The sequence below is a fragment of the Berghia stephanieae genome, chromosome 4 (assembly GCF_034508935.2).
Source record: "Berghia stephanieae isolate SIO BIC M18660-M18661 chromosome 4, UCSD_Bste_1.3, whole genome shotgun sequence".
Lineage (NCBI taxonomy): Eukaryota > Metazoa > Mollusca > Gastropoda > Nudibranchia > Aeolidiidae > Berghia > Berghia stephanieae.
The window spans coordinates 69,522,258-69,536,173 of record NC_088363.1 but is presented as its reverse complement, the minus strand read 5'-3'; the positions used below and the strand labels follow the sequence as shown (position 1 = coordinate 69,536,173).

The 13,916-nt window shown below is 36.8% G+C and overlaps 1 protein-coding gene across 7 annotated transcripts in view; it reads left to right on the top strand.

Moving 5' to 3' along the window:
• The window catches only part of LOC144971125 (rap1 GTPase-activating protein 1-like), a 401,598-nt gene that overhangs the window by 137,614 nt on the left and 250,068 nt on the right, over window positions 1-13,916 (top strand). The window lies entirely within an intron of this gene.

Here is a 13,916-nt window from a genome sequence, read left to right as displayed (position 1 = left end):
GTTTTACACGAGAATGAGCGCTATATAAATGTGTATTATTATTATTATTATTCCAAACGCTCTTGTCCATCATTTGTGTGTGCTGGAATGTCGTAAAATCGGAGGATTCCATTTTTATATGGAGAAAACTTCTTAGTAACTTATTGACCTGTAACAAACCTAAAAATGGTCGTCAGATAGTTGTGTGACACAGACTACCAAAAGAAGAATAACACAAAAAAAAAAAAGAAAGAAAGAAAAGTAAAGCGGACTCTATGAAGTCAGCACACAAATTGATGGGCACAATATTTGGGTTAACTCACTCAACCCTATCACCGACTATATCCGTTGTTTACCTGGGTTACTTTTACCCCATGCCTATTTATTTCATTTTTTCTTATATATTCTTAGTATCAAAGCTAATGTTTTTATCTTGTTGCATGTTAATAGTTGAATAAAACTATCTATCCTACATGCTCAATTTTAATACATTTCTTCAAATTTTGAAAAGTAGCAAAAATTTCTAGTTTAACAAATGTTCTTTTTTAACCTTAATTCTAATGACATTGTGGATCCCTATAAAAGCAACATCCCCACCTCTCTCTCTCTCTCTCTCTCTCTCTCTCTCTCTCTCTCTCTCTCTCTCTCTCTCACTCTCTTGACCAGAGGAAGGGTGTAGAGTTTTATATAGCTCTAACAGATGGGCCGGTCTGATATTCCCATTATCGTTTGTCCGTTCCGTTTTGCCTGCTATAAAATAAAGACTATTATTTGTCTTGACGCCTTTAGTGTGTTTAAGTGATGGTATATATATATGGATTACGCCGACTGAAGAAGTGTAAAAAACACAGAAACGAGTCATCTCGGCCAAAAAAATGTGAGTGAAAATTTGCATTATATATATATATATATATATATATATATATATATATATATATTATATATATATATATATATATGCAAAATCCTTAGCAAATATTTTTACTGTTGTAATAATATTATTTCAATATAAATAGTTGCACGTGAGAAAATATTCACGCAAAACAATAACTTCAAACAGTTTCAAACGCTTTTTTAAATTTCTATTTAGCAAATTAGTCGAATACATTTTATCGAGTTCACTCATATGATAGATTAAATTATCGTCAAACTTTCATCAGAAATTATTATCAAAACGTAATATTGCCATCTCAACCTGTATAACTCTTGTAATTCTTCGAAGATAATGTCACCTGTATAACAAGAGCATGGGAGACAATTCTGTATGGTTTGAATTATAAACGCATTTTAATGAGTTATCTCCTTTGCGCCGACAAACAGTCGTAATGTACTACTTGTGAGAGTCTGATGCCAGAAACGGCGAGCAGCGTGGTTCTAAACAAAGAAAATCGGTAGTTTTTATTCTTCATGCTGGCGAGAATTTTCATTAATCATCATGTGATCAGAATGTATAAAAGTCAATACATAATCATATTTATAATGTTTTTCTCCTCTGGATGCACTTTTATGCTCACAGGAAAAGTATTTCATAAGGGCGTCCGCCATTGTTCTAATAGTTTAGAACCAGATACTAAGTTACTATGCGTCATTACGAGGGAAGTGACGTCACGACTGTTGAATCCTATTGTGGGTTCAGATTTGGTAATCTCATATTAGGTCTTAGTGAACTCGTTCATTGCACCAACGACGTCACAAGAATATGAGAACGAATTTATATGTGGATACTTTTTTGAGCTCATCTTTTTTTTCTGACAGACCATATTCAATGCTCCTCATAATGCTTCATTTTTAAAAAATGTGTGCAATATGCTTTGTATTTATGTTGTTGTGAGTGTCACTGTTTACACAACGTGTTCTTGATTCATCCCATCTGTGAAGAATTTGTGGTCTTGTGGTCTTATAGTTTTGTGGTATGACATTCGCTTTCGGATCAGAAGGTCATAGGTTCGAGCCTCGCTCGGCGCATAGTTGAGTCCTTTGAAAAGGCTCTTTACTCACAATCTCTCAGCGTCCTTATGTGTAAAATGAGTACCTTGCCGTTAACAGCGTTGTTTCTGTCTGAGAAAAATTGTAATATCGCCTATCAGGCGTCATGTCTCGTTCTATATGTAACGTGTTGCTGTTGGTCAGGGACCCCTTTGTAAAGCGCTTTGAGCACGTTTAGTGGATGGTGCGCTCAAGTTTTAATCGTAGACCTTACAAAATGATCCAATATAGAAATCTGCCATTTACATTTTTTAAAAATCCTTTCCTCCTGTGTTATCGTTTTAATTTTTTTCCTTGAGCTAGTAAAGGTGTCTCTGGTACCATAAGAAGTTTTTAAAAATCGAATAATGTGATTTTCAACTATCTACTCTAAAAAAATCAAAAACTTTCCAAATGAGTTACTCCGAGAATTTATTTTACTGTATCTAGAAAAATAAGGAAAATATAAGTAAGAGTCTCCTAAATTATTTGCCTATGCTACATTCAGGTTCAATAATATGTTATCATTTGTTGACAAGGGAACTCTTTATAGAAAGTAGGTTTTGACACGGTCGATTTTCCTTTTTAAGCACGGCTATACATATAAGATCACTCTATTATTTTTTTCCACAGAAGTTCCATCTGAGAACCACATTTGTCTGTCTTTAAGCTCTTTATACTAATACTCTTTTAAAATCTTCACTATTGTGTTTTCAATGACATTGATTGATATATAAAATATCGAGATTCTCGATTCATATAATGCTAACATATTATGCTATGGTGTCTAGGTTACTTTTATATGGGGTTTTCTTTTTCTTTTGAGGTAAAAAGTGGGCGGGGGGGGGGGGGGGGGGGAGTCTATCTATTCAAGTCAATTTCATTGGACGAATATGTGACCCAGCGTCTCAAAACAATATTATGTCGCTCGGATAGAAATCTACCCCAGGACGTGAATTTACAAATATACGAATGCATAATACGATCTTCGACTGTTTGTCAACGGAAGAAATAGTTTTTATTCTATCATTCTCCCTGAATAGTAACGCGTAATGTTATCATGTTTACAATAATAATTTGTGACGTCAGATATTATTAAGCGTACTTTTCATTAAAAATTCAGATTCTTTAAAAAGAGATATCATTTGAATGTTTTTGAAGATGTCTTTTATTGAAAGGTGACGATAAAGGAATCGATTGAGGGGTAGAATAAATAAATCTCGTTCTGCGGTTTGAACACGTCCGGAATTCCAAAAAATCAAGAGTGTAAGAATCGTATATTGTTATCCTCCACATTAATGAAGAGAAACTAACTCCAGGTTTCATTTGTGGGTATACATTGTATTTCCACCACCTTGCTCACCCCGACATGATAGCGTTTTAAGACATTGGGTCACATATCGTATTATAATCAAACGTAGCACTGGTTTAGCCTTTCCTGCTATCAATAAAAGGCAGTAATTGATGATTTTATTTTCCATTTTCATGTTTGCAAAATATAAGCAAGAGGTCAGATGACCTCATTAAAAACTCACTATATCCGGAAATCCTTTTTTTTTTATTAAACTTTCATATTATGAAACATGTTTTAAAAAATTATATAGAATTGTCGAATGATTGGAAATTGCAATCCTTTCCAATAAAAACATCCATTTCATTTTATAACGTTTCATAATTCTCTTCTTTGCTAAATTCTAAAGCTATTCAAAATGCATCTTGGCTCATCCATCTTCATCATCATATTATTTATGATTAAACCTTAAGCCCTGGCGGCTTTATCCAAATCTTTTCATCCATAATATTTGGTTAGCTAAAAATTTGGAAGATCGATCACTTGTGTGAAATGTCCAATAACTTGTGGATTGAGAGTAATCACCGGTAGCAGGCGAGACAAGATATAAGTGGATTTTTAAATGGGATATTATAATCTTTTCTCTCTCTTTCTCTCTCTCTCTCTCTCTCTCTCTCTCTCTCTCTCTCTCTCCTCTTCTCTTCTTCTCTCTCTCCCTCGCTCTCTCTCTCTATCTATCTATATATCTATTTCTCCCTTTCTTTCTTTCTCTTTCTCTTTTTCTTTCTCTGTTTCTCTTTCTCTCTCACTCTCTCTTTTTCTCGCTCTCCCTCCCTCTCTCCCTCTTTCTTTCTCTCTTTCTATCTCTATCTTTTCTTTTCCTCCCCAGCCCCCTCTCTTGGAGAACCTTTTTTAAAACATAAATTGGAACTTGAAACAAATATACTTGGTTTCAGAGTCAAGTGTTTTCTGAGACTCATAATTTTTTTAACCATTTAACTGGTACTCTGGAAAACCATAAATCTAATAATTTGGTCAGAATATCAATCTTGGCAAAAACTCTTCAAACTTCGCGAAGTCCCTCTCTCTCTCTGTATCTCTCTCTGTCTCTCCCTCCCTCCCTCTCTCTTTCTCTCTCTCTCTCTCTCTCTCTCTCTCTCTCTCTCTCTCTCTCTCTCTCTCGTTCTTTCTTTTCTTTCCTTTCTTCGTCTGTAACCTTGTGGTATTAGACGTAGCGCATGAAAACACCCGGAGAAAATGCACCCGAAAGAATTAACATTAGATTAAATTGGATGTTAACACATCAATTGTTTTTAAGAAATTAAAGCAATGTTGTTGTTATAAAGAAAATAAAACCAAAATGAAAGAATTCAGAGAAAAAATAAATGATGCTTGGTTTTAAACCTTTCCTTAGCGACCACAGTTAAATCGTCACATCATTAGACGTCTACAATGAAACCAATAATTTTCTCATTCTAATTATTTTTACATAACAAAATTTAACTAATTTTTTTTGTTATAGCTAGAAAGACACTGTGTTGTAAAGCTCACTTTACTGAACTATATAATGATTATAATGTAGTTTTTTATGTTTGAGTAAGAAAAAAAAAAATTGTGTTGTGTGGTTGTGAAGTTTTGCGGGAAATTTTGAAAATGGCTTGTAAGGAGAGTATTAAGTATGAAAAAAAATTAAAACTTATTTTTTCCATTATGAAAAAAATAGAAGGACTGAATATCTTTCAAGGGGTTGAAAATGATTACGGCCATCAGGACAGACATGGTTGTGGCCCGTTTTGTTGTAACCTCATTCGCGGATCCCTATTTGGATTCAGAATCCTTGAGATTTATTAATATCCTTTTATGTGTACAAGTTATAATCTCCATCTGGAAATTCCTTTAATTTGATTTAAGCTCACTTTAGTGGTAGTTACAAACAAATGCAATGCCTCGATTATGAAGATTAAACGCAAGAAATCTTTACCCCATCTTTTTTAAATATATGTTTTTGTCCTTGTTTGTGTCGTAGGAAAAAGATCCATGCTTGGAAACGTTTGTTTTGTGTTTTTGTTTTGTTTTTGTTTTGTTTTGTTTTGTTTTGGTCTTATTTTCATTTATTTTCTTTTTCGTAGTTGCCGTTGTTGTTGTTGTTGTTGTTATTGTTGTTGGGGGCGGGAGGGGACGGTATCCCGACAGCCCAGTGGATAGAGCACACGTCAAGGGACTGTTAGATTACTTTGCGATAGACTAGCTTCCTATCCAAAGGCTAGCAAACAATCGTAATTGTCCTTTTCACGCTATAGAAACCGAGATAAACTCCGCCTCTGTGGGCCTGCTGATGACTCTGAAGGACCATTTTCGAATCGTTTTAGGTGCCAGATTTTGATAACTTAGTTCACAATTTTCAAAAATGGCGTCGTTCTGTCAATGTTACAACATCCAGGACATTCACCGATGGGCACGGGAATTTAAGCAAACTAACTTATATCAAGATACCAAGCGCCGAAGGCTTGTTGTCATAATCAAGTAAAGTCTAGATGGCACCAAGTGGGAACACTAGGCTCACGTCGGATGTTATAGATATGCTTAGTTGACTTCACTTTTTACTGTATGTTATTTGGCTTATCTATGTGTATTCATGTTAATTTTGCTTTGTTCATGTTACTACTGTTTTGATATTGAAATTGGTTGATTTGGTCTCTCAGTATTATTGCATTCTGTATAAACAGTGTCTCGTTGGGTTTTAAGTGCTTTGAGGTTTCGACGAAAACTCTATAGAAATATGCTTCTTCTTCTTCTTCCTCTCCTCCTCCTCCTCCTCCTCCTCCTAGTCTTCCTCCTCCTACTGCTCTTCTTCTTCTTCTTCCTCCTCCTCCTCCTCCTCCTCCTCCTCCTCCTTATTATTATTATTATTATTATTATTATTATTATTATTATTATTATTATTATTATTATTTAATATTATTATTATTATTATTATTATTATATTATTATTTTATTATTATTATTATTATTATTATTATTATTATTATTATTATTATTATTATTATTATTATTATTATTATTATTATTATTATTATTATTATTATTATTATTGGTATCAGCCGGTAACATTCACAACGTCTACATACTAAAATGGTCCATTCACCATAGCCCTCGGAGAGAACTTTATACGTCTATTTTTATTCTATTCTATGGATTCGAGAATCAATCTGAGATCTATCTGTTGCCAAACAATCTATTTGTAAAAAGAAATTATATGCTTTATCATAATTGCTGTAATCCACTGACGATATGAAAGAACTGGGCCTGTAGGAAGATGATGATATGAACCGAGATGCATGGAGAATTGGCATTCATTATGGCAATCCTGCAAAATGTAAGATAGACTGAAAGAAGAAGGAGGAGAAGAAGAAGAAGAAGAAGAAGAAGAAGAAGAAGAAGAAGAAGAAGAAGAAGAAGGAGGAGAAGAAGAAGAAGAAGAAGAAGAAGAAGAAGAAGAAGAAGAAGAAGAAGAAGAAGAAGAAGAAGAAGAAGCTGTAATCCACCGAGATCAAAATTATAAAACTCTTGGGTCATAGAAATTATGACTGCCGGTGATATATATATATATATATATATATATATATATATATATATATATATATATATATATATATATAACACGTGTATTCCTTGAACCTCAAGGCCCAAGGAGCTGAAGCTTATCTCTGTTCTTTGTAACGTTCAGTGGACAGTAACAGATGCTTTCTTCCATTTTGATAGGACGCTATATTTTCACAATGTACTCTCTGATACAGAATGAGCTACCCAATCACTACAAAGTGGACAAAAAAAACCCAATATGCTAAATGCTTCTATTAAGGGATGAGACCGACGTATACGTATCTAAATTTTTATGGGCTCGTTGTTGTAATGGATATAGACCTACTCTCAACCAACGCAAAATATTGTCCATTAAAACAATGTCAAACCAAGCCCTTTAATTGTGTTCGATTATCAGACCTGCAAATATGTGGACGGAGTCCAAGACCTAACATCATTGTAGTCTCTGTTAAGTACATACCGTCGAAGTGCCTAGTTGCCGACTCAATCAGCGGACCTTAATAATTTACAGTGAATGACATAATCAGTCGGATGAAGAAAAGGTTTGAACTGAGATATTTCCAAGTTTAGTTAGAAGGTCAATTTTTATCAAAAATGTGTTTTTCTCATAAATGATTAAATCAACCCTTTTTGTGTAGACATCTTCGGGAAATATCAAAGCTTAATTTCACTTCTAACTATATTTTTACAGCTAGTTAAGTTGAAAAAGTATGAAATTTGAGAAAAGTTGCTGGATACCTTTACCATATATCTGACCATAACTTCATGAAAAATCACCCGATTTACTTCAATTAAAATGCTCCGGGGAGCATAGTCTTCAGAAAAAACAAAAAATCAAATCCAAAATTCTTCTTCCCACTGATTAGGTCATGCACTGAACAGCAGTCTGTCAAAGACAATACGCTAAGCCACAGTGACAAAGCCCTATAGGATGGAACTCTTTAGTCCTGCAATTTGTTTCTATTATTTTATCTATTTGATAAGATAATAATATGCTTGTTCGTATCTGGAACCATGTATTAGTTGGCCCTTAATGATGTAGAATCGATTTGAAACAAATAGAGGCGATCTTGCTCCCCGCACAGACGTCCCATTTTGCATTCTCTTTCTTTCTCTCTCTCCCTCTCTCTCTCTCTCTCTCTCTCTCTCTCTCTCTCTCTCTCTCTCTCTCTCTATTTTCCTCCATATCCACCAGTTGTCTATTTATTTTTATAACACATTATGACATTCACGGGCCATATTACTAACACCACACACACACACACACACACACACATGCACACACACACACATACACACATTCACGCTCTCAAAGAACATAATCTTTTCCTTCAGGCTGATTTGTTTCCCCCTTCTCTCTTTCTTTTAAACGTCTTCTCTCCATCCTAGCTCCCTACCATCTCCCCCCCCTCTCTCTCTTTCTCTCTTTCTCTCTCTCTCTCTCTCTCTCTCTGCATTCTCTATCCCCACTCTCTTTATCTGTCTCTCTTGCCCTTCTCTCGCTCTTTCTGTCTCTCTCTCCCTCTCTCTCTCTCTCTCTCTCTCTCTCTCTCTCTTTCTTTCTTCCTTTCTTTCTCTCCCTCTCGCTCTTCCTCTCTTTCTCCTATACCGGTGTTTACTGATCGAATAGGGAAATAAACAGAAACGTTCAACTGTTGATTCGAAGTGCTTGAACCATGGTCCATTTCATTTTAAAGATGGTATTTTTTGTTTAATTTACGGAGAAAAATGATATTCAAAAATGGAATTTCCCATTATCTCATTCTAGAATATCATGGCTTGGGCGATCTCTTTTGCGTTGAATATCTCTCATTTGGTTTTGAAAATAATAATTCTAGGTTTGAAGCCAATCCATGTATTTCATCAAAACATATTGCGTTGTTGTAAGTAATCGTTTCCTATTCAAACAATATGAATTTATTTTCTATTGTTCTGTGAAACACGTGAAACGCACAATAACATGGCTTGCTGTTCTCTGGACTGGACGCTTAGCTACCTTTGATATCATTGTTACTGTTCTCGATGAACATGGGTTCATTACATCGTCTTGATAACGAAGCAATATGCCTTTAGTTGCGTTTTTCCTTTTAAGACTTGCAGGGGAAGCAAAGGCCAATACAAACGGGCACTTGCATTGTGGAAATTAACAGTGATCGAGACAAATCTTTTCAGCCATCTACAATCAAAATCGGTCCGGTCATAAAGTTTCTTATGAACGCACAAATGAATCTGGCAACAGGGCGGCCAGCTGGTAAATTCCGACTTTAAAGGACTGATCATTATGTCGACACCAGATTTTATATATAATAATAGAATAATAAAATAATAATAATTCAATGGGCTGTACGGAACAATGGGAGCGATCTATATTCATTTTTTCGTCCAACCTTGTCATCGATCACATGATTTGGTGCTGTACAATGATTGGACATTTCTCAATAAATGTAAACACACTGCTTTGCTTTTCAACGTTGTAAATATACCCACGAGTTGAGCAAAATGACCAATTGTGACGTTGGATATTAAATTTCTCAAACTGTGAACAGCTTTCTCTATGAAGGTCATTTTGAGCACACTGTGCAATGTGACCAATGACCGCGAGCACATGGAAAAGTGATATAGATCATCCCCATTCAATTCTGACTCCCAACCATACATTTTTTAAAGAATCGGTCTGTTTGTTTTGTGAGATGTCTGATATCTTTACAAAGGGAAAAACCCGAAATATATAGAATCATCTGTCTTATGTATGTGCAGCTTAGTGGTCTCCGCCAGGCGGAGTTGTCGTACCAGTAAGGTCGCGGGTTCGAGCCCCCATCGCCGCCGCAAAATTTTTATTCTCTATCGTCTTCTGGCACTTTCCTACTCACTTCATTTCTTGTTGTTATCAACATAAATGCCTGCTCCACTCACTTTCCTAATATATTTAAACTAGTTTCAGTGAACAGTTAGAGAAACCAATGATCAATCACTGACACCGTCGATTAAACATGTCGCTACGTAAAAGCCTGCTCTTGAAACTCTGATTTTCACTATTAAATGTAAAAATTTCTATGTGCGTGCCAGTGTGTCTGTGATTAGGTGGTGAGTAGCAGAGTGTCTGTAATTAGGTCGTGAGTACCAGAGTGTCTGTGATTAGGTCGTCAATGCCAAGGTGTCTTTGATTTTGTCGTGAATACCCGAGTATCTGTGATTAGGTCGTGAGTACCACCGTTTCTGTGATTAGATCGTGAGTACCACCGTGTCTGTGATTAGATCCGGAGTACCACCGTGTGTGTGATTAGGTCGTATGCTAACGAGACATTAATGTATGTAACTCGTCGTCTCAAAACGGTATTATGTCGGCCTGTTTCATATACTTAAAATTGATTTTTAGTAAAATAAAATAAAAAAATATGAGACTTTGGTCTAGTCATAAAGTAACAAATTTTTAATGTCAAATTCCTGTTGATTTGATTTTAAAATCTTTTATTGCTCTCCCGCTTATCCAGACAAAATACCGTTTTGAGGTGATTGGTCTCACACACACACAAACCCACACACACACACACACACACACACAATATATATATATATATATATATTTGAGTGTGTGGGGGGGGGGGGGGGTTGTGTGTGTGTACGTGTGTGTGAGACCAATCACCTCAAAACGGTATTTTGTATAAATATATTCCTTCCTCTTTTTGTGGAGGTGGTTCTTTGTTACTCCTCTCCCTCCCTCCCCCACCCCCATCCTCCTGCCTTCAATATATTTTTCTTCAGATATGTCTATCGGCATAGCAACCGGTATTGCAATTATCAACCACATGACTATGTGAGACTATTGATTACCATTAGATACTTTTAGCAATTAGTTAGTATATCATCTTTATCCGTCCAAAACAAATATTGTTTCCACACCAATCGTGTTCGAGTTTTACGCTGATATAATGTTAAAAATCATGTTTCTTGTCTACTTTTTCTTTCCATCCCCCCCCCCTTCCCCGTCATTCTTTCTTCTATTTCTTCTCCTCTCGTTTTGTTTATAATTTGTTGTTCATTCCGCCCAATACAATACCAGTTTTGACTAGTTTAGTAGATTTTCCTCTCTGTATGCAGGTTTAGATAACAATCTTTTTTTTTTTGCATGCGTCTATTTTTAAAAGAATGCAGCGTCCACCTTCTAGATAATACAACTATCTAGATAATTGTGTTCATGATAATTTATGGTTTGTGGCGATCTCCGTTTCCTACGAACTACGAAGACTTACCATATACTGCTGACTGCAAGACTACTCGACACGTCAGATCAGACAAAACGTAAACACGAGAGAACTCATTAAATTTATAAAATTCACTACACATTGCTTTCATTGTTTGTTGTTTCCAGTAAAGTAGATGCTACATTGGTGACCCCGACTTAAAACAACTTAAGAGATAGGTATATATTATTATTATTACTATTTACCAGTTCAACTCTTCACAAGAACATAATAATAATAAACATGTCTATCGACGCCGTAGCATTGAAATTGCCCACATTCTGGACCACTTGTCCTTCAGCGTGGTTTGCATAAAGCGAGGAAACATTTGCCTTACGTGATATAGCAAGCGATGAAACAAAGTACTACTATGTAGTGGCTGCCTTAGACTCAGACACAGCAACTAGAGCCCTTGCCATTCTATCATCACCACCCAAGGAAGGTAAATATGAAATACTGAAAAACTTCCTGCTGTCTGCGTTCGGCCTTTCGGAAACAGAGAGAGCGGAATCTCTACTCAACATGAATGGTTTGGGCGACTTAAAGCCATCTGAGTTAATGGACAGGATGTTAGTGCTCCTCGGCAAACACAAGCCCTGTCTGCTCTTCAGACAGTTATTCTTAAGACAACTTCCAGCAAACATCAGACTTCCATTAGCAAACTCTTCCAACCTGGATGATTACAGGGCACTTGCCAGAGAAGCTGACAATTTTTTCTACGCTGCTCACTCAAACTCTAACTCCTTTTCAATTTCTCATACTACTTGTGAAGTTGACACACCAACCATGACCAGTGAAATAGATTCCCTCTGCTGGTACCATCAACGGTTTGGTTCAAATGCCCGTCGATGTGCACAAACATGCAAACTCTTCAATTCATTCAAGAAAAAACAAGAAGAACCAGGGAAACGCCAAGCCGGGTCAACAGTAAATTCTGCTGTCGACCCGGATTCTTACTCAGCCAACGCGCCCACATCAAAAAACCTCCAACTCATCGTCGTCGATGAAAATTCAAACGGACGTTTTTTAGTAGATACTGGGGCTCAAGTATCTGTCACACCCGCCTCTGCATCAGACAAAAGCTTGGGTTCCTCTGATCTCGCATTACAAACTGCTAATGGTTCTACAATAAAAACATACGGATGCTTTGAAACTAACATATGTATTGGATCGCGTTCATTCAATGCGCGACTTATCAAAGCTGATGTCAAGCGTCCCCTACTTGGAGCAGATTTTCTACGTCATCATAATCTGCTTGTGGATATTCGTGGTCGACGCCTTATCGACGCTGAAACGTTTTCGCACGTACCTTGTTCAGTAAGTTCAGTTTGTGCAAACGCCGAACTCTCACCACTCGAGCCGAACTGCAATACATTCAGAAAATTATTGAATAACTATCCAGAACTACTTCAACCAACATTTTCAACGGCAACTGTGAAACATGGCGTGCAACATTTCATCACAACCAAAGGTCGCCCAGTATTCGCACGTGCTCGTCGCCTGGCTCCAGAAAAACTCTTGTGTGCAAAAAAGGAATTTTTGGAAATGGAGAAAATGGGCATAATTCAAAAATCAAAGAGCCCTTGGGCTTCCCCATTACACATGGTCCCCAAGGCTGATGGCACAATGCGTCCCTGCGGAGATTTTCGTCGACTTAACGATGCTACTATACCAGATCGATATCCTGTCCCACACATTCATGATTTTACAGCAAACTTAGACGGTAAGATCATCTTCTCGAAGATCGACCTTGTCAGAGGATACCACCAAATTCCAGTCGCTCCAGAAGAAGTCCCAAAAACGGCAGTGATAACCCCTTTCGGCCTTTGGGAGTTCTTAAGAATGCCATTTGGATTTTAAAATGCAGCACAAGCATTCCAACGTTTAATGGACTCCATTTTACAAGATTTAGACTGCGTATTTTGTTATTTAGACGACATTCTGGTTGCAAGTTCAACTGAGGCAGAACACATGGAACATCTCAAAATCGTATTCGAAAGACTTAGAAACCAAAGCCTCGTTATCCGTCTTGAGAAATGTCTTTTCGGTGTGAGATCTCTTAACTTCCTTGGCCATCACATCTCGCATTCTGGATCTGTCCCAATGGTGACAAAAATTGAGGCTGTTAAACAATTTCCACAACCAAAAACCATCAAGTCACTTCAAGAGTTCCTCGGGATGTTGAATTTTTACCATCGTTTCATTCCGAGACTAGCTGAAATACTTCGACCCCTATATAGTGCTTTGAAAGTCAAAAAAACAACGTCAAGCACTTACGTGGACGCAAGAAATGTTGAAAGCCTTTACTGACGGTAAAAATGCACTAAGTAACGCTACAATTTTAGCCCATCCTTGCTTGAACTCACCCCTCGCTTTAACGTCTGACGCCTCCGACCAAGCTGTGGGCGCTGTCCTTGAACAACTTAATCATCAAGGTAATTGGGAACCATTGGCATTTTTCAGCAGGCAGTTACGTAAACCTGAACCGAAATACAGTACCTTTGATAGGGAGTTGCTTGGCATTCACTTAGCCATTCCTCATTTCCGTTTCATCATTGAAGGGAGACAATTCGCTATTTTTACTGACCATAAACCATTAATCCATGCCATGTCCAAATCAACTGAACCATGGTCAGCTCGTCAACAAAGGCACTTATCTGCCATATCCGAGTTCACAACTGACATCCGACACATTTCTGGAAAAAACAACACTGTCGCAGATTGTCTCTCAAGAGCAGTTACAAACTCAGTCTCAATTGGCATCGACTATCAAGCTATGGCGGAATCCCAAGAAAATAGCATTGACATACAGGCTTACAAAACTGCATTAACAAGCC